Source organism: Amia ocellicauda, chromosome 2 (assembly GCF_036373705.1).
Source record: "Amia ocellicauda isolate fAmiCal2 chromosome 2, fAmiCal2.hap1, whole genome shotgun sequence".
NCBI lineage: Eukaryota > Metazoa > Chordata > Actinopteri > Amiiformes > Amiidae > Amia > Amia ocellicauda.
The window spans coordinates 51771298-51791516 of NC_089851.1; the positions used below are offsets into that span (position 1 = coordinate 51771298).

General features: G+C 44.5%; 11 non-coding genes across 11 annotated transcripts; all 11 read right to left on the reverse strand.

Annotated features, from left to right (window-relative positions):
• Positions 1-191: 191 nt before the first annotated feature.
• On the reverse strand, positions 192-265 carry trnat-cgu (transfer RNA threonine (anticodon CGU)). The gene has a single exon. It is a non-coding gene; the product is annotated as a tRNA-Thr (tRNA).
• Positions 266-1185: 920 nt separating this feature from the next.
• trnat-cgu (transfer RNA threonine (anticodon CGU)) lies at positions 1186-1259 on the reverse strand. Its single transcript has one exon. It is a non-coding gene; the product is annotated as a tRNA-Thr (tRNA).
• A 1912-nt stretch (positions 1260-3171) lies between these two features.
• On the reverse strand, positions 3172-3245 carry trnat-cgu (transfer RNA threonine (anticodon CGU)). Its single transcript has one exon. It is a non-coding gene; the product is annotated as a tRNA-Thr (tRNA).
• A 1678-nt stretch (positions 3246-4923) lies between these two features.
• trnat-cgu (transfer RNA threonine (anticodon CGU)) lies at positions 4924-4997 on the reverse strand. The gene has a single exon. It is a non-coding gene; the product is annotated as a tRNA-Thr (tRNA).
• A 1310-nt stretch (positions 4998-6307) lies between these two features.
• Positions 6308-6381, reverse strand: trnat-cgu (transfer RNA threonine (anticodon CGU)). Its single transcript has one exon. It is a non-coding gene; the product is annotated as a tRNA-Thr (tRNA).
• A 1491-nt stretch (positions 6382-7872) lies between these two features.
• On the reverse strand, positions 7873-7946 carry trnat-cgu (transfer RNA threonine (anticodon CGU)). Its single transcript has one exon. It is a non-coding gene; the product is annotated as a tRNA-Thr (tRNA).
• Positions 7947-9262: 1316 nt separating this feature from the next.
• Positions 9263-9336, reverse strand: trnat-cgu (transfer RNA threonine (anticodon CGU)). Its single transcript has one exon. It is a non-coding gene; the product is annotated as a tRNA-Thr (tRNA).
• A 1474-nt stretch (positions 9337-10810) lies between these two features.
• On the reverse strand, positions 10811-10884 carry trnat-cgu (transfer RNA threonine (anticodon CGU)). The gene has a single exon. It is a non-coding gene; the product is annotated as a tRNA-Thr (tRNA).
• Positions 10885-12354: 1470 nt separating this feature from the next.
• Positions 12355-12428, reverse strand: trnat-cgu (transfer RNA threonine (anticodon CGU)). The gene has a single exon. It is a non-coding gene; the product is annotated as a tRNA-Thr (tRNA).
• A 1219-nt stretch (positions 12429-13647) lies between these two features.
• trnat-cgu (transfer RNA threonine (anticodon CGU)) lies at positions 13648-13721 on the reverse strand. Its single transcript has one exon. It is a non-coding gene; the product is annotated as a tRNA-Thr (tRNA).
• A 1062-nt stretch (positions 13722-14783) lies between these two features.
• trnat-cgu (transfer RNA threonine (anticodon CGU)) lies at positions 14784-14857 on the reverse strand. Its single transcript has one exon. It is a non-coding gene; the product is annotated as a tRNA-Thr (tRNA).
• Between the last annotated feature and the right edge of the window lie 5362 nt (positions 14858-20219).

The following is a 20219-nucleotide window of genomic DNA, read 5'->3' on the forward strand; positions in this document are numbered from 1 at the left end:
ATGGTGGTTTGAATCCACCCAGGGACGGCCCACTTTTCCCCCCGCCCCTTGTTATTGTTTCTACTTCTGGCGGTCACCTTGCCAGACTGCGGCTACAGTAACCTTAAGCTGATTGCTGCAGACGGCCATCTTGGAAAAATGTATTGAGCGTTTAGAAACTTCCTTTCCATTGCCTAGGCCAACATAAACCAAGGCACTGCTAGGGGTCGAACCCAGGGTTTCCTGTTTACGAGACAGGCGCTTTGACCAACTAAGCCACGGTGCCAGGACTCTCCCATTCCCCAGTGCCTACACTCAGGCGTAAGAAACAAAACAAAACAAAACAAAACAAAACAAAACAAAACAAAACAAAACAAAACAAAACAAAACAAAACAAAACAAAACAAAACAAAACAAAACAAAACAAAATCTGGATGCAGGCTGCAACAAAGGAAGCACACAGAGGTGAAAACGTAAGGTTGACGGGAGCAACAAGCTCCCTGTTGCGACTGTCCAGGGGCGGCAATGGGAATTGGACGTTAGGTAAGTAGCATAGTAGCATAACAGCAGATCACGGACCACTGTCAATCAGATGCTTGCCTTTCCGTCCATCCATCCATCTATCTATCTATCTATCTATGACTCTCGATATCTAACTCTCTTGCTTGCTATCGCTCCCCCAATGGTCAGTAGCATAGTAGCATAACAGCAGATCACGGACCACTGTCAATCAGATGCTTGCCTTGCCGTCCATCCATCCATCTTTCTATCTATCTATCTAGCTATCTATCTAGCTATTTAGCTAGCTATCAATCTATGACTCTCAATATCTAACTCTCTTGCTTGCTATCGCTCCCCCAATGGTCACGTATGTTGCATTCAACGACAAAGAAAATCGTGTGCTGGAAATGATTTCTGGCAACTGTGAAGGAACTGCACGACTGCAGCAAGCACAACACCTCCGTCTGTGTCTGTGGCGCAATCGGTCAGCGTGTTCGGCTGTTAACCGAAAGTATGGTGGTTTGAATCCACCCAGGGACGGCCCACTTTTCCCCCCCGCCCCTTGTTATTGTTTCTACTTCTGGCGGTCACCTTGCCAGACTGTGGCTACAGTAACCTTAAGCTGCTTGCTGCGGACGGCCATCTTGGAAAAATGTATTGAGCGTTTAGAAACTTCCTTTCCATTGCCTAGGCCAACATAAACCAAGGCACTGCTAGGAGTCGAACCCAGGGTTTCCTGTTTACGAGACAGGCGCTTTGACCAACTAAGCCACGGTGCCAGGACTCTCCCATTCCCCAGTGTCTACACTCAGGCGTAAGAAACAAAACAAAACAAAACAAAACAAAACAAAACAAAACAAAACAAAACAAAACAAAACAAAACAAAACAAAACAAAACAAAACAAAACAAAACAAAATCTGGATGCAGGCTGCAACAAAGGAAGCACACAGAGGTGAAAACGTAAGGTTGACGGGAGCAACAAGCTCCCTGTTGCGACTGTCCAGGGGCGGCAATGGGAATTGGACGTTAGGTAAGTAGCATAGTAGCATAACAGCAGATCACGGACCACTGTCAATCAGATGCTTGCCTTTCCGTCCATCCATCCATCTATCTATCTATCTATCTATGACTCTCGATATCTAACTCTCTTGCTTGCTATCGCTCCCCCAATGGTCAGTAGCATAGTAGCATAACAGCAGATCACGGACCACTGTCAATCAGATGCTTGCCTTGCCGTCCATCCATCCATCCATCTATGACTCTCGATATCTAACTCTCTTGCTTGCTATCGCTCCCCCAATGGTCAGTAGCATAGTAGCATAACAGCAGATCACGGACCACTGTCAATCAGGTGCTTGCCTTGCCGTCCATCCATCCATCCATCTATCTATCTATCTATCTATGACTCTCAATATCTAACTCTCTTGCTTGCTATCGCTCCCCCAATGGTCAGTAGCATTGTAGCATAACAGCAGATCACGGACCACTGTCAATCAGATGCTTGCCTTGCCGTCCATCCATCTATCTATCTATCTATCTATGACTCTTGATATCTAACTCTCTTGCTTGCTATCGCTCCCCCAATGGTCAGTAGCATAGTAGCATGACAGCAGATCACGGACCACTGTCAATCAGATGCTTGCCTTGCCGTCCATCCATCCATCCATCTATCTATGACTCTCGATATCTAACTCTCTTGCTTGCTATCGCTCCCCCAATGGTCAGTAGCATAGTTGCATAACAGCAGATCACAGACCACTGTCAATCAGATGCTGGCCTTGCCGTCCATCCATCCATCCATCTATCTTTCTATGTATCTATGTCTCTCGATATCTAACTCTCTTGCTTGCTAACGCTCCGCCAATGGTCAGTAGCATAACAGCAGATCACGGAACACTGTCAATCAGATGCTTGCCTTGCCGTCCATCCATCTATCTATCTATCTATCTATCTATGACTCTCGATATCTAACTCTCTTGCTTGCTATCGCTCCCCCAATGGTCAGTAGAATAGTAGCATATCAGCAGATCATGGACCACTGTCAATCAGATGCTTGCCTTGTCTTCCATCCATCCATCTATCTATCTATCTATCTATCTAGCTATCTAGATAGCTATCAATCTATGACTCTCAATATCTAACTCTCTTGCTTGCTATCGCTCCCCCAATGGTCAGTAGAATAGTAGCATAACAGCAGATCACGGACCACTGTCAATCAGATGCTTGCCTTGCCGTCCATCCATCCATCCATCTATCTATCTATCTAGCTATTTAGCTAGCTATTTAGCTAGCTATCAATCTATGACTCTCAATATCTAACTCTCTTGCTTGCTATCGCTCCCCCAATGGTCACGTATGTTGCATTCAACGACAAAGAAAATCGTGTGCTGGAAATGATTTCTGGCAACTGTGAAGGAACTGCACGACTGCAGCAAGCACAACACCTCCGTCTGTGTCTGTGGCGCAATCGGTCAGCGTGTTCGGCTGTTAACCGAAAGGATGGTGGTTTGAATCCACCCAGGGACGGCCCACTTTTCCCCCCGCCCCTTGTTATTGTTTCTACTTCTGGCGGTCACCTTGCCAGACTGCGGCTACAGTAACCTTAAGCTGCTTGCTGCGGACGGCCATCTTGGAAAAATGTATTGAGCGTTTAGAAACTTCCTTTCCATTGCCTAGGCCAACATAAACCAAGGCACTGCTAGGAGTCGAACCCAGGGTTTCCTGTTTACGAGACAGGCGCTTTGACCAACTAAGCCACGGTGCCAGGACTCTCCCATTCCCCAGTGCCTACACTCAGGCGTAAGAAACAAAACAAAACAAAACAAAACAAAACAAAACAAAACAAAACAAAACAAAACAAAACAAAACAAAACAAAACAAAACAAAACAAAACAAAACAAAACAAAACAAAACAAAACAAAACAAAACAAAATCTGGATGCAGGCTGCAACAAAGGAAGCACACAGAGGTGAAAACGTAAGGTTGACGGGAGCAACAAGCTCCCTGTTGCGACTGTCCAGGGGCGGCAATAGGAATTGGACGTTAGGTAAGTAGCATAGTAGCATAACAGCAGATCACGGACCACTGTCAATCAGATGCTTGCCTTTCCGTCCATCCATCCATCTATCTATCTATCTATCTATGACTCTCGATATCTAACTCTCTTGCTTGCTATCGCTCCCCCAATGGTCAGTAGCATAGTAGCATAACAGCAGATCACGGACCACTGTCAATCAGATGCTTGCCTTGCCGTCCATTTATCCATCCGTCTATCTATCTATCTATCTATGACTCTCGATATCTAACTCTCTTGCTTGCTATCGCTCCCCCAATGGTCAGTAGCATAGTAGCATAACAGCAGATCACGGACCACTGTCAATCAGATGCTTGCCTTTCCGTCCATCTATCTATCTATCTATCTATCTATCTATGACTCTCGATATCTAACTCTCTTGCTTGCTATCGCTCCCCCAATGGTCAGTAGCATAGTAGCATAACAGCAGATCACGGACCACTGTCAATCAGATGCTTGCCTTGCCGTCCATCCATCCATCCATCTATGACTCTCGATATCTAACTCTCTTGCTTGCTATCGCTCCCCCAATGGTCAGTAGCATAGTAGCATAACAGCAGATCACGGACCACTGTCAATCAGATGCTTGCCTCGCCGTCCATCCATCCATCCATCTATCTATCTATCTATCTATGACTCTCGATATCTAACTCTCTTGCTTGCTATCGCTCCCCCAATGGTCAGTAGAATAGTAGCATATCAGCAGATCATGGACCACTGTCAATCAGATGCTTGCCTTGTCTTCCATCCATCCATCTATCTATCTATCTATCTATCTAGCTATCTAGATAGCTATCAATCTATGACTCTCAATATCTAACTCTCTTGCTTGCTATCGCTCCCCCAATGGTCAGTAGAATAGTAGCATAACAGCAGATCACGGACCACTGTCAATCAGATGCTTGCCTTGCCGTCCATCCATCCATCCATCTATCTATCTATCTAGCTATTTAGCTAGCTATTTAGCTAGCTATCAATCTATGACTCTCAATATCTAACTCTCTTGCTTGCTATCGCTCCCCCAATGGTCACGTATGTTGCATTCAACGACAAAGAAAATCGTGTGCTGGAAATGATTTCTGGCAACTGTGAAGGAACTGCACGACTGCAGCAAGCACAACACCTCCGTCTGTGTCTGTGGCGCAATCGGTCAGCGTGTTCGGCTGTTAACCGAAAGGATGGTGGTTTGAATCCACCCAGGGACGGCCCACTTTTCCCCCCGCCCCTTGTTATTGTTTCTACTTCTGGCGGTCACCTTGCCAGACTGCGGCTACAGTAACCTTAAGCTGCTTGCTGCGGACGGCCATCTTGGAAAAATGTATTGAGCGTTTAGAAACTTCCTTTCCATTGCCTAGGCCAACATAAACCAAGGCACTGCTAGGGGTCGAACCCAGGGTTTCCTGTTTACGAGACAGGCGCTTTGACCAACTAAGCCACGGTGCCAGGACTCTCCCATTCCCCAGTGCCTACACTCAGGCGTAAGAAACAAAACAAAACAAATCAAAACAAAACAAAACAAAACAAAACAAAACAAATTAAAAAACAAAACAAAACAAAACAAAATCTGGATGCAGGCTGCAACAAAGGAAGCACACAGAGGTGAAAACGTAAGGTTGACGGGAGCAACAAGCTCCCTGTTGCGACTGTCCAGGGGCGGCAATGGGAATTGGACGTTAGGTAAGTAGCATAGTAGCATAACAGCAGATCACGGACCACTGTCAATCAGATGCTTGCCTTTCCGTCCATCCATCCATCTATCTATCTATCTATCTATGACTCTCGATATCTAACTCTCTTGCTTGCTATCGCTCCCCCAATGGTCAGTAGCATAGTAGCATAACAGCAGATCACGGACCACTGTCAATCAGATGCTTGCCTTGCCGTCCATCCATCCATCCATCTATGACTCTCGATATCTAACTCTCTTGCTTGCTATCGCTCCCCCAATGGTCAGTAGCATAGTAGCATAACAGCAGATCACGGACCACTGTCAATCAGGTGCTTGCCTTGCCGTCCATCCATCCATCCATCTATCTATCTATCTATCTATGACTCTCAATATCTAACTCTCTTGCTTGCTATCGCTCCCCCAATGGTCAGTAGCATTGTAGCATAACAGCAGATCACGGACCACTGTCAATCAGATGCTTGCCTTGCCGTCCATCCATCTATCTATCTATCTATCTATGACTCTTGATATCTAACTCTCTTGCTTGCTATCGCTCCCCCAATGGTCAGTAGCATAGTAGCATAACAGCAGATCACGGACCACTGTCAATCAGATGCTTGCCTTGCCGTCCATCCATCCATCTATCTATCTATCTATCTAGCTATCTATCTAGCTATTTAGCTAGCTATCAATCTATGACTCTCAATATCTAACTCTCTTGCTTGCTATCGCTCCCCCAATGGTCACGTATGTTGCATTCAACGACAAAGAAAATCGTGTGCTGGCAATGATTTTTGGCAACTGTGAAGGAACTGCACGACTGCAGCAAGCACAACACCTCTGTCTGTGTCTGTGGCGCAATCGGTCAGCGTGTTCGGCTGTTAACCGAAAGGATGGTGGTTTGAATCCACCCAGGGACGGCCCACTTTTCCCCCCGCCCCTTGTTATTGTTTCTACTTCTGGCGGTCACCTTGCCAGACTGCGGCTACAGTAACCTTAAGCTGCTTGCTGCGGACGGCCATCTTGGAAAAATGTATTGAGCGTTTAGAAACTTCCTTTCCATTGCCTAGGCCAACATAAACCAAGGCACTGCTAGGAGTCGAACCCAGGGTTTCCTGTTTACGAGACAGGCGCTTTGACCAACTAAGCCACGGTGCCAGGACTCTCCCATTCCCCAGTGCCTACACTCAGGCGTAAGAAACAAAACAAAACAAAACAAAACAAAACAAAACAAAACAAAACAAAACAAAACAAAACAAAACAAAACAAAACAAAACAAAACAAAACAAAACAAAACAAAACAAAACAAAACAAAACAAAATCTGGATGCAGGCTGCAACAAAGGAAGCACACAGAGGTGAAAACGTAAGGTTGACGGGAGCAACAAGCTCCCTGTTGCGACTGTCCAGGGGCGGCAATAGGAATTGGACGTTAGGTAAGTAGCATAGTAGCATAACAGCAGATCACGGACCACTGTCAATCAGATGCTTGCCTTTCCGTCCATCCATCCATCTATCTATGACTCTCGATATCTAACTCTCTTGCTTGCTATCGCTCCCCCAATGGTCAGTAGCATAGTAGCATAACAGCAGATCACGGACCACTGTCAATCAGATGCTTGCCTTGCCGTCCATTTATCCATCCGTCTATCTATCTATCTATCTATGACTCTCGATATCTAACTCTCTTGCTTGCTATCGCTCCCCCAATGGTCAGTAGCATAGTAGCATAACAGCAGATCACGGACCACTGTCAATCAGATGCTTACCTTTCCGTCCATCTATCTATCTATCTATCTATCTATCTATGACTCTCGATATCTAACTCTCTTGCTTGCTATCGCTCCCCCAATGGTCAGTAGCATAGTAGCATAACAGCAGATCACGGACCACTGTCAATCAGATGCTTGCCTTGCCGTCCATCCATCCATCCATCTATGACTCTCGATATCTAACTCTCTTGCTTGCTATCGCTCCCCCAATGGTCAGTAGCATAGTAGCATAACAGCAGATCACGGACCACTGTCAATCAGATGCTTGCCTCGCCGTCCATCCATCCATCCATCTATCTATCTATCTATCTATGACTCTCCATATCTAACTCTCTTGCTTGCTATCGCTCCCCCAATGGTCAGTAGCATAGTAGCATAACAGCAGATCACGGACCACTGTCAATCAGATGCTTGCCTTGCCGTCCATCCATTCATCTATCTATCTATCTATCTAGCTATCTATCTAGCTATTTAGCTAGCTATCAATCTATGACTCTCAATATCTAACTCTCTTGCTTGCTATCGCTCCCCCAATGGTCACGTATGTTGCATTCAACGACAAAGAAAATCGTGTGCTGGCAATGATTTCTGGCAACTGTGAAGGAACTGCACGACTGCAGCAAGCACAACACCTCCGTCTGTGTCTGTGGCGCAATCGGTCAGCGTGTTCGGCTGTTAACCGAAAGGATGGTGGTTTGAATCCACCCAGGGACGGCCCACTTTTCCCCCCGCCCCTTGTTATTGTTTCTACTTCTGGCGGTCACCTTGCCAGACTGCGGCTACAGTAACCTTAAGCTGCTTGCTGCGGACGGCCATCTTGGAAAAATGTATTGAGCGTTTAGAAACTTCCTTTCCATTGCCTAGGCCAACATAAACCAAGGCACTGCTAGGAGTCGAACCCAGGGTTTCCTGTTTACGAGACAGGCGCTTTGACCAACTAAGCCACGGTGCCAGGACTCTCCCATTTCCCAGTGCCTACACTCAGGCGTAAGAAACAAAACAAAACAAAACAAAACAAAACAAAACAAAACAAAACAAAACAAAACAAAACAAAACAAAACAAAACAAAACAAAACAAAACAAAACAAAACAAAACAAAATCTGGATGCAGGCTGCAACAAAGGAAGCACACAGAGGTGAAAACGTAAGGTTGACGGGAGCAACAAGCTCCCTGTTGCGACTGTCCAGGGGCGGCAATGGGAATTGGACGTTAGGTAAGTAGCATAGTAGCATAACAGCAGATCACGGACCACTGTCAATCAGATGCTTGCCTTTCCGTCCATCCATCCATCTATCTATCTATCTATCTATGACTCTCGATATCTAACTCTCTTGCTTGCTATCGCTCCCCCAATGGTCAGTAGCATAGTAGCATAACAGCAGATCACGGACCACTGTCAATCAGATGCTTGCCTTGCCGTCCATTTATCTATCTATCTATCTATGACTCTCGATATCTAACTCTCTTGCTTGCTATCGCTCCCCCAATGGTCAGTAGCATAGTAGCATCACAGCAGATCACGGACCACTGTCAATCAGATGCTTGCCTTGCCGTCCATTTATCCATCCATCTATCTATCTATCTATCTATCTATGACTCTCGATATCTAACTCTCTTGCTTGCTATCGCTCCCCCAATGGTCAGTAGCATAGTAGCATAACAGCAGATCACGGACCACTGTCAATCAGATGCTTGCCTTGCCGTCCATTTATCCATCCATCTATCTATCTATCTATCTATGACTCTCGATATCTAACTCTCTTGCTTGCTATCGCTCCCCCAATGGTCAGTAGCATAGTAGCATAACAGCAGATCACGGACCACTGTCAATCAGATGCTTGCCTTGCCGTCCATTTATCCATCCATCTATCTATCTATCTATCTATGACTCTCGATATCTAACTCTCTTGCTTGCTATCGCTCCCCCAATGGTCACGTATGTTGCATTCAACGACAAAGAAAATCGTGTGCTGGCAATGATTTCTGGCAACTGTGAAGGAACTGCACGACTGCAGCAAGCACAATGTCTGTGTCTGTGGCGCAATCGGTCAGCGTGTTCGGCTGTTAACCGAAAGGATGGTGGTTTGAATCCACCCAGGGACGGCCCACTTTTCCCCCCGCCCCTTGTTATTGTTTCTACTTCTGGCGGTCACCTTGCCAGACTGCGGCTACAGTAACCTTAAGCTGCTTGCTGCGGACGGCCATCTTGGAAAAATGTATTGAGCGTTTAGAAACTTCCTTTCCATTGCCTAGGCCAACATAAACCAAGGCACTGCTAGGAGTCGAACCCAGGGTTTCCTGTTTACGAGACAGGCGCTTTGACCAACTAAGCCACGGTGCCAGGACTCTCCCATTCCCCAGTGCCTACACTCAGGCGTAAGAAACAAAACAAAACAAAACAAAACAAAACAAAACAAAACAAAACAAAACAAAACAAAACAAAACAAAACAAAACAAAACAAAACAAAACAAAACAAAACAAAACAAAACAAAACAAAATCTGGATGCAGGCTGCAACAAAGGAAGCACACAGAGGTGAAAACGTAAGGTTGACGGGAGCAACAAGCTCCCTGTTGCGACTGTCCAGGGGCGGCAATGGGAATTGGACGTTAGGTAAGTAGCATAGTAGCATAACAGCAGATCACGGACCACTGTCAATCAGATGCTTGCCTTTCCGTCCATCTATCTATCTATCTATCTATCTATCTATGACTCTCGATATCTAACTCTCTTGCTTGCTATCGCTCCCCCAATGGTCAGTAGCATAGTAGCATAACAGCAGATCACGGACCACTGTCAATCAGATGCTTGCCTTGCCGTCCATCCATCCATCCATCTATGACTCTCGATATCTAACTCTCTTGCTTGCTATCGCTCCCCCAATGGTCAGTAGCATAGTAGCATAACAGCAGATCACGGACCACTGTCAATCAGATGCTTGCCTTGCCGTCCATCCATCCATCCATCTATCTATCTATCTATCTATGACTCTCCATATCTAACTCTCTTGCTTGCTATCGCTCCCCCAATGGTCAGTAGCATAGTAGCATATCAGCAGATCACGGACCACTGTCAATCAGATGCTTGCCTTGCCGTCCATCCATCCATCCATCTATGACTCTCGATATCTAACTCTCTTGCTTGCTATCGCTCCCCCAATGGTCAGTAGCATAGTAGCATAACAGCAGATCACGGACCACTGTCAATCAGATGCTTGCCTTGCCGTCCATCCATCCATCCATCTATCTATCTATCTATCTATGACTCTCCATATCTAACTCTCTTGCTTGCTATCGCTCCCCCAATGGTCAGTAGCATAGTAGCATAACAGCAGATCACGGACCACTGTCAATCAGATGCTTGCCTTGCCGTCCATCCATCCATCTATCTATCTATCTATCTAGCTATTTAGCTAGCTATCAATCTATGACTCTCAATATCTAACTCTCTTGCTTGCTATCGCTCCCCCAATGGTCACGTATGTTGCATTCAACGACAAAGAAAATCGTGTGCTGGCAATGATTTCTGGCAACTGTGAAGGAACTGCACGACTGCAGCAAGCACAACACCTCCGTCTGTGTCTGTGGCGCAATCGGTCAGCGTGTTCGGCTGTTAACCGAAAGGATGGTGGTTTGAATCCACCCAGGGACGGCCCACTTTTCCCCCCGCCCCTTGTTATTGTTTCTACTTCTGGCGGTCACCTTGCCAGACTGCGGCTACAGTAACCTTAAGCTGCTTGCTGCGGACGGCCATCTTGGAAAAATGTATTGAGCGTTTAGAAACTTCCTTTCCATTGCCTAGGCCAACATAAACCAAGGCACAGCTAGGAGTCGAACCCAGGGTTTCCTGTTTACGAGACAGGCGCTTTGACCAACTAAGCCACGGTGCCAGGACTCTCACATTCCCCAGTGCCTACACTCAGGCGTAAGAAACAAAACAAAACAAAACAAAAAAACAAAACAAAACAAAACAAAACAAAACAAAACAAAACAAAACAAAACAAAACAAAACAAAACAAAACAAAACAAAACAAAATCTGGATGCAGGCTGCAACAAAGGAAGCACACAGAGGTGAAAACGTAAGGTTGACGGGAGCAACAAGCTCCCTGTTGCGACTGTCCAGGGGCGGCAATGGGAATTGGACGTTAGGTAAGTAGCATAGTAGCATAACAGCAGATCACGGACCACTGTCAATCAGATGCTTGCCTTTCCGTCCATCTATCTATCTATCTATCTATCTATCTATCTATGACTCTCGATATCTAACTCTCTTGCTTGCTATCGCTCCCCCAATGGTCAGTAGCATAGTAGCATAACAGCAGATCACGGACCACTGTCAATCAGATGCTTGCCTTGCCGTCCATCCATCCATCCATCTATGACTCTCGATATCTAACTCTCTTGCTTGCTATCGCTCCCCCAATGGTCAGTAGCATAGTAGCATAACAGCAGATCACGGACCACTGTCAATCAGATGCTTGCCTTGCCGTCCATCCATCCATCCATCTATCTATCTATCTATCTATGACTCTCCATATCTAACTCTCTTGCTTGCTATCGCTCCCCCAATGGTCAGTAGCATAGTAGCATAACAGCAGATCACGGACCACTGTCAATCAGATGCTTGCCTTGCCGTCCATCCATCCATCCATCTATGACTCTCGATATCTAACTCTCTTGCTTGCTATCGCTCCCCCAATGGTCAGTAGCATAGTAGCATAACAGCAGATCACGGACCACTGTCAATCAGATGCTTGCCTTGCCGTCCATCCATCCATCCATCTATCTATCTATCTATCTATGACTCTCCATATCTAACTCTCTTGCTTGCTATCGCTCCCCCAATGGTCAGTAGCATAGTAGCATAACAGCAGATCACGGACCACTGTCAATCAAATGCTTGCCTTGCCGTCCATCCATCTATCTATCTATCTAGCTATCTATCTAGCTATTTAGCTAGCTATCAATCTATGACTCTCAATATCTAACTCTCTTGCTTGCTATCGCTCCCCCAATGGTCACGTATGTTGCATTCAACGACAAAGAAAATCGTGTGCTGGCAATGATTTCTGGCAACTGTGAAGGAACTGCACGACTGCAGCAAGCACAACACCTCTGTCTGTGTCTGTGGCGCAATCGGTCAGCGTGTTCGGCTGTTAACCGAAAGGATGGTGGTTTGAATCCACCCAGGGACGGCCCACTTTTCCCCCCGCCCCTTGTTATTGTTTCTACTTCTGGCGGTCACCTTGCCAGACTGCGGCTACAGTAACCTTAAGCTGCTTGCTGCGGACGGCCATCTTGGAAAAATGTATTGAGCGTTTAGAAACTTCCTTTCCATTGCCTAGGCCAACATAAACCAAGGCACAGCTAGGAGTCGAACCCAGGGTTTCCTGTTTACGAGACAGGCACTTTGACCAACTAAGCCACGGTGCCAGGACTCTCCCATTCCCCAGTGCCTACACTCAGGCGTAAGAAACAAAACAAAACAAAACAAAACAAAACAAAACAAAACAAAACAAAACAAAACAAAACAAAACAAAACAAAACAAAACAAAACAAAACAAAACAAAACAAAACAAAACAAAACAAAACAAAATCTGGATGCAGGCTGCAACAAAGGAAGCACACAGAGGTGAAAACGTAAGGTTGACGGGAGCAACAAGCTCCCTGTTGCGACTGTCCAGGGGCGGCAATGGGAATTGGACGTTAGGTAAGTAGCATAGTAGCATAACAGCAGATCACGGACCACTGTCAATCAGATGCTTGCCTTTCCGTCCATCTATCTATCTATCTATCTATCTATCTATGACTCTCGATATCTAACTCTCTTGCTTGCTATCGCTCCCCCAATGGTCAGTAGCATAGTAGCATAACAGCAGATCACGGACCACTGTCAATCAGATGCTTGCCTTGCCGTCCATCCATCCATCCATCTATGACTCTCGATATCTAACTCTCTTGCTTGCTATCGCTCCCCCAATGGTCAGTAGCATAGTAGCATAACAGCAGATCACGGACCACTGTCAATCAGATGCTTGCCTTGCCGTCCATCCATCCATCCATCTATCTATCTATCTATCTATGACTCTACATATCTAACTCTCTTGCTTGCTATCGCTCCCCCAATGGTCAGTAGCATAGTAGCATAACAGCAGATCACGGACCACTGTCAATCAGATGCTTGCCTTGCCGTCCATCCATCCATCTATCTATCTATCTATCTATCTAGCTATCTATCTAGCTATTTAGCTAGCTATCAATCTATGACTCTCAATATCTAACTCTCTTGCTTGCTATCGCTCCCCCAATGGTCACGTATGTTGCATTCAACGACAAAGAAAATCGTGTGCTGGCAATGATTTCTGGCAACTGTGAAGGAACTGCACGACTGCAGCAAGCACAACACCTCCGTCTGTGTCTGTGGCGCAATCGGTCAGCGTGTTCGGCTGTTAACCGAAAGGATGGTGGTTTGAATCCACCCAGGGACGGCCCACTTTTCCCCCCGCCCCTTGTTATTGTTTCTACTTCTGGCGGTCACCTTGTCAGACTGCGGCTACAGTAACCTTAAGCTGCTTGCTGCGGACGGCCATCTTGGAAAAATGTATTGAGCGTTTAGAAACTTCCTTTCCATTGCCTAGGCCAACATAAACCAAGGCACTGCTAGGAGTCGAACCCAGGGTTTCCTGTTTACGAGACAGGCGCTTTGACCAACTAAGCCACGGTGCCAGGACTCTCCCATTCCCCAGTGCCTACACTCAGGCGTAAGAAACAAAACAAAACAAAACAAAACAAAACAAAACAAAACAAAACAAAACAAAACAAAACAAAACAAAACAAAACAAAACAAAACAAAACAAAACAAAACAAAACAAAATCTGGATGCAGGCTGCAACAAAGGAAGCACACAGAGGTGAAAACGTAAGGTTGACGGGAGCAACAAGCTCCCTGTTGCGACTGTACAGGGGCGGCAATGGGAATTGGACGTTAGGTAAGTAGCATAGTAGCATAACAGCAGATCACGGACCACTGTCAATCAGATGCTTGCCTTGCCGTCCATCCATCCATCTATCTATCTATCTATCTATGACTCTCGATATCTAACTCTCTTGCTTGCTATCGCTCCCCCAATGGTCAGTAGCATAGTAGCATAACAGCAGATCACGGACCACTGTCAATCAGATGCTTGCCTTTCCGTCCATCTATCTATCTATCTATCTATCTATGACTCTCGATATCTAACTCTCTTGCTTGCTATCGCTCCCCCAATGGTCAGTAGCATAGTAGCATAACAGCAGATCACGGACCACTGTCAATCAGATGCTTGCCTTGCCGTCCATCCATCCATCTATCTATCTATCTATCTAGCTATCTATCTAGCTATTTAGCTAGCTATCAATCTATGACTCTCAATATCTAACTCTCTTGCTTGCTATCGCTCCCCCAATGGTCACGTATGTTGCATTCAACGACAAAGAAAATCGTGTGCTGGAAATGATTTCTGGCAACTGTGAAGGAACTGCACGACTGCAGCAAGCACAACACCTCCGTCTGTGTCTGTGGCGCAATCGGTCAGCGTGTTTGGCTGTTAACCGAAAGGATGGTGGTTTGAATCCACCCAGGGACGGCCCACTTTTCCCCCCGCCCCTTGTTATTGTTTCTACTTCTGGCGGTCACCTTGCCAGACTGCGGCTACAGTAACCTTAAGCTGCTTGCTGCGGACGGCCATCTTGGAAAAATGTATTGAGCGTTTAGAAACTTCCTTTCCATTGCCTAGGCCAACATAAACCAAGGCACTGCTAGGAGTCGAACCCAGGGTTTCCTGTTTACGAGACAGGCACTTTGACCAACTAAGCCACGGTGCCAGGACTCTCCCATTCCCCAGTGCCTACACTCAGGCGTAAGAAACAAAACAAAACAAAACAAAACAAAACAAAACAAAACAAAACAAAACAAAACAAAACAAAACAAAACAAAACAAAACAAAACAAAACAAAACAAAATCTGGATGCAGGCTGCAACAAAGGAAGCACACAGAGGTGAAAACGTAAGGTTGACGGGAGCAACAAGCTCCCTGTTGCGACTGTCCAGGGGCGGCAATGGGAATTGGACGTTAGGTAAGTAGCATAGTAGCATAACAGCAGATCACGGACCACTGTCAATCAGATGCTTGCCTTTCCGTCCATCCATCCATCTATCTATCTATCTATCTATCTATCTATGACTCTCGATATCTAACTCTCTTGCTTGCTATCGCTCCCCCAATGGTCAGTAGCATAGTAGCATAACAGCAGATCACGGACCACTGTCAATCAGATGCTTGCCTTGCCGTCCATACATCCATCTATCTATGACTCTCGATATCTAACTCTCTTGCTTGCTATCGCTCCCCCAATGACAGGCATTCCCGCATGACAGGCGGGGATACTCACCACTATACTAACGAGGAGCCGGGCTTGCCACCTCCCACCTTCTCCGCCCCCACATCTTTCGCCACGCCCCTTTCCGATTCTGAATGTCTCAGGGCAAGGCGAGGGCAGCATCGCTGCCTCCCCTGCCTGCTTTATTCCACCTTGTTAGTGTCCTTCGGTCAGCTCAGGCTCCGGAAAGCAGTCCTGGACCGCGACCCGTTGCGCTAGGGCCCCGCCGGGCAGTCAGGATGGCCGAGCGGTCTAAGGCGCTGCGTTCAGGTCGCAGTCTCCCCTGGAGGTGTGGGTTCGAATCTCACTTCTGAAAACAGTGTGTGCTCCTTTTTGCCCCGTTTGAAACGGGTCAAGGATGGCGCCCTCCCTGGTCCTTTCAGCACGTGAGCCAAAAAACGAACGCTTCAGTGACTGCGAAGCGGGGCCAAGCGGGCTCGTCCGGGAGTTGAAGCCAGGGCCTCTCGCACCCGAAGCGAGAATCATACCCTAGACCAACGAGCCAAGTTAACGGACGGTGTCGCAGTTTCTGCTGGGCAAGCACGTAACTGCTTGGGGCAGACCAGGAGACCTACGCTCACTGACTGATAGCATGGACTGTAGCGCTGACGTGTCTTTCCAGAACGGTAACCCCATCCCCAGTGAGACAGCACTGAGAGCATGGTTCAGCAGGCCCGCAAACAACTGAAAAGAATGCCTCTCCTTGGGTGCAGCTCAGGTGTACACGTTCAGCAAAGGTCTCCATAATAAGCCGGCAAACCACATTTCGTCCTCCTCCTCCTCAACAACACACTACATGTCCTCCTCCTCCTCAACAACAACAACAACAACAACAACAAACTTGTAAAATACACATTTTCTTTAAAGAAAACAAAACACACAGGTGACAGTCTGATTTCCCATCAGCTATACAGGCAACAGTATCTGAGGTCAATAGCCCTCCTTTGTGCAGAGGAGCCCAGAAGCCAGCCTTCAAGAGCAAATGAACAAACACTTCAGTGACTGCAAAGCAGGGCCATATGGGCTCGTCCTGGAGTTGAACCCAGGGCCTCTCACACCCTCAGCAAGAATCATACCCCTAGACGAACGAGCCAAGCTAATAGGCAGTATTGCATGTTCTCCTGGGAAGCACGTAACTGCTTGAGGCAGACTCTCACCTGATCACCACATGTGGTTACACTTTAAGAAGGGGTGAGTTTAAGGTCATCGGTAACATCACAAAGGTTGGCAGCATTTTACATGAATATGTAAAGTAAAAAACACACACTACATGTAAATAAGCCATACTACTTGTTTAGTGTATGTAAGCTCGTTCTGTAATCATACATCATCCATACTAGTATTTAATAATTTAATTAACTATACACAAACTACTTGGTCAATTCACTCTTGTTACCGTGTAATTACAGTGCAAGTAAATTGTAATAATTGTAGCATTGTATATTGGGCCATATTTTACATGTAACTATATATTTCATATTTGTCCAATTAATGTACATTTGTTTTTGTTTTTTTTAGCTGGTACCAAAACATTGGTCTCTGGAACTAAAAGGTCGGAAATTGGAAGAACTATTAATGACAAATGAATGACCGCTGATACAAGTAAATAGTGTTTCCTCAAATCTAAAGTGAGACCTTTTTGAATGAATCTGTAATACATGCCCTATACACTCACCTAAAGGATTATTAGGAACACCTGTTCAATTTCTCATTAATGCAATTATCTAACCAACCAATCACATGGCAGTTGCTTCAATGCATTTAGGGGTGTGGTCCTGGTCAAGACAATCTCCTGAACTCCAAACTGAATGTCTGAATGGGAAAGAAAGGTGATTTAAGCCATTTTGAGCGTGGCATGGTTGTTGGTGCCAGACGGGCCGGTCTGAGTATTTCACAATCTGCTCAGTTACTGGGATTTTCACGCACAACCATTTCTAGGGTTTACAAAGAATGGTGTGAAAAGGGAGAAACATCCAGTATGCGGCAGTCCTGTGGGCGAAAATGCCTTGTTGATGCTAGAGGTCAGAGGAGAATGGGCCGACTGATTCAAGCTGATAGAAGAGCAACTTTGCCTGAAATAACCACTCGTTACAACCGAGGTATGCAGCAAAGCATTTGTGAAGCCACAACACGTACAACCTTGAGGCGGATGGGCTACAACAGCAGAAGACCCCACCGGGTACCACTCATCTCCACTACAAATAGGAAAAAGAGGCTACAATTTGCACAAGCCTGGTCTGATGAGTCTCGATTTCTGTTGAGACATTCAGATGGTAGAGTCAGAATTTGGCGTAAACAGAATGAGAACATGGATCCATCATGCCTTGTTACCACTGTGCAGGCTGGTGGTGGTGGTGTAATGGTGTGGGGGATGTTTTCTTGGCACACTTTATGCCCCTTAGTGCCAATTGGGCATCGTTTAAATGCCACGGCCTACCTGAGCATTGTTTCTGACCATGTCCATCCCTTTATGACCACCATGTACCCATCCTCTGATGGCTACTTCCAGCAGGATAATGCACCATGTCACAAAGGTCGAATCATTTCAAATTGGTTTCTTGAACATGACAATGAGTTCACTGTACTAAACTGGCCCCCACAGTCACCAGATCTCAACCCAATAGAGCATCTTTGGGATGTGGTGGAAAGGGAGCTTCGTGCCCTGGATGTGCATCCCACAAATCTCCATCAATTGCAAGATGCTATCCTATCAATATGGGCCAACATTTCTAAAGAATGCTTTCAGCACCTTGTTGAATCAATGCCACGTAGAATTAAGGCAGTTCTGAAGGCAAAAGGGGGTCAAACACCAAGTGAGTACCAAGTGAAATCTATTAAAGTATTGAAGTATCCCAATGTTTTAAGTTACACTTCATGTATACATGTGTTTGGAAGTTTATCCAAATATATTCTACCAGTATATTTAGAATGCAACATTTTTGCAGTCTAATATATTCACAGTATACAATACATGCAATATGAGATTGTTGTGTATTTAGCAGTATACTAAATGTATATTATAAGGGGACATATATGTATGCATTTTTATATATTTAGTATAAAATACATGTGTAGATGTTACAGTATATTTGCATATAATTATAGATATATTAAAAACAAGTTTACATATAATTCTGAATATACTTAAGTTATATTAAGCAATATTTGTATTGTATAATATAGTGTATTTGACCATATTTCTGTATCAAGTAACATACTAAAACTGCAATTGATATTTAAAAGTATATTTTCACCATATATTATAAAATGGTATGCACATTTATAAAACATATTAATACATTAAAATACATTTCATATTTCAGAATATTATATATTTTTAAATATTTTATTTTTGTAAGGGTATCTTCCATAAATGCAGTTTTACCAAACAAAGGAAAACCAGGAAAGGTTGGTGGAGGAGATTACGCAGTTTTGGCAGCCCATTCTGAAACCCACTGCAGAATATATTCTGGCAGGAGGTCTGATTAAAATACTGGAAAATCTTCAATCAAAGTCAAGAAATGTGTCAAAAGGCTTCCAGTTTCCTTTCCTGCCATGAGAAGTATGCTGATTTCAGAACCTCTATGAAGTAGATTCCTTATTTTTCAAAAAATAAGTAATGGTTATTTTTTTCACTGTTTCCTCAATATATTAATAATAAACTGTTTTATTTTTTTCTGCAAAATAAGTAAAGTTTACTTATTTATTTCTGGTTCCTGTTTTTTTTTTTTTTAAATAAGTAATGGTTATTTATTTTTATCTTTATTGTTTATTACTTTTTCTGTGAATTCTGATTCTAGCAGTATGAAGAAATAAGTAATAGTTACTTATTCCTTATTTCTGTTTCCCTGTTTTTTCACAAAATAAGTAATGGTTATTTCAAAAATCCTTGTTTACAAATGTAAGGACTTATAGGACAACAGCATTACATACAGATAGATAACATACATTAGTTATTATGCTAACAAGTGTCCATTATAAACAATCTATTAACAAATTATTGATTATGTTATTGTTATATGATTATTACAAATTATAAATATATTAGACATTTTTATTTAAACATTTTTGCTATACTATGTAGTTTGCATGTTCTCCCCGTGTCCACGTGGGTTTCCTCCCACCGTCCAAAGACATGTGGGTTAGGTTAATTGGCTTCTCTAAATTGCCCTGTATGTGGGTGTGTCTGCGTGTGTGTGTGTGTGTGTTGCCCAGCGATGGACTGGGGTCCCGTCCTGGGTGTATTCCTGCCTTGTGCCCTTTGCCTGCCGGGATCAGTGCTCGGCGACCTTCGCCAGGATAACTGGTTTCAAAAATGGATGGATAATAGCAGCAATTAACTGGCATGGCAGTTAATGATAATAGATTGATATCGGTGTGCAAATGTCATGTTATTATACCCTTTATTAAATATGTTATTAAATACCTTAAAACATATTATAGCAAAAAAGTTTAAAAATGTCTAATATATTTATAATTTGTAAAATTAATCATATAATAATAACATAACATGTTAATAGATTGTTTATAATGGACACTTAAAATAAAGCATTACCATTATTCTTAATACATGGATACAAGATAATCAACAACATGGGAGGGCTTGAGAATCTGCTATGGCTTTGTGCAAGGAAATTTGGCACTGAATAAATGTTGGCTACGGCAAACATGCGCTGCTGTACAGGCTGACAGAGACACTGTGATGCATTTCTTCAATGAGTGATGCTTACTTAATCTTTATTTCCATTTCCCAGTTTAAGGACACTTATCTCTACAGCATTACTTCAGTAGTTCACGCAGCCCCCTA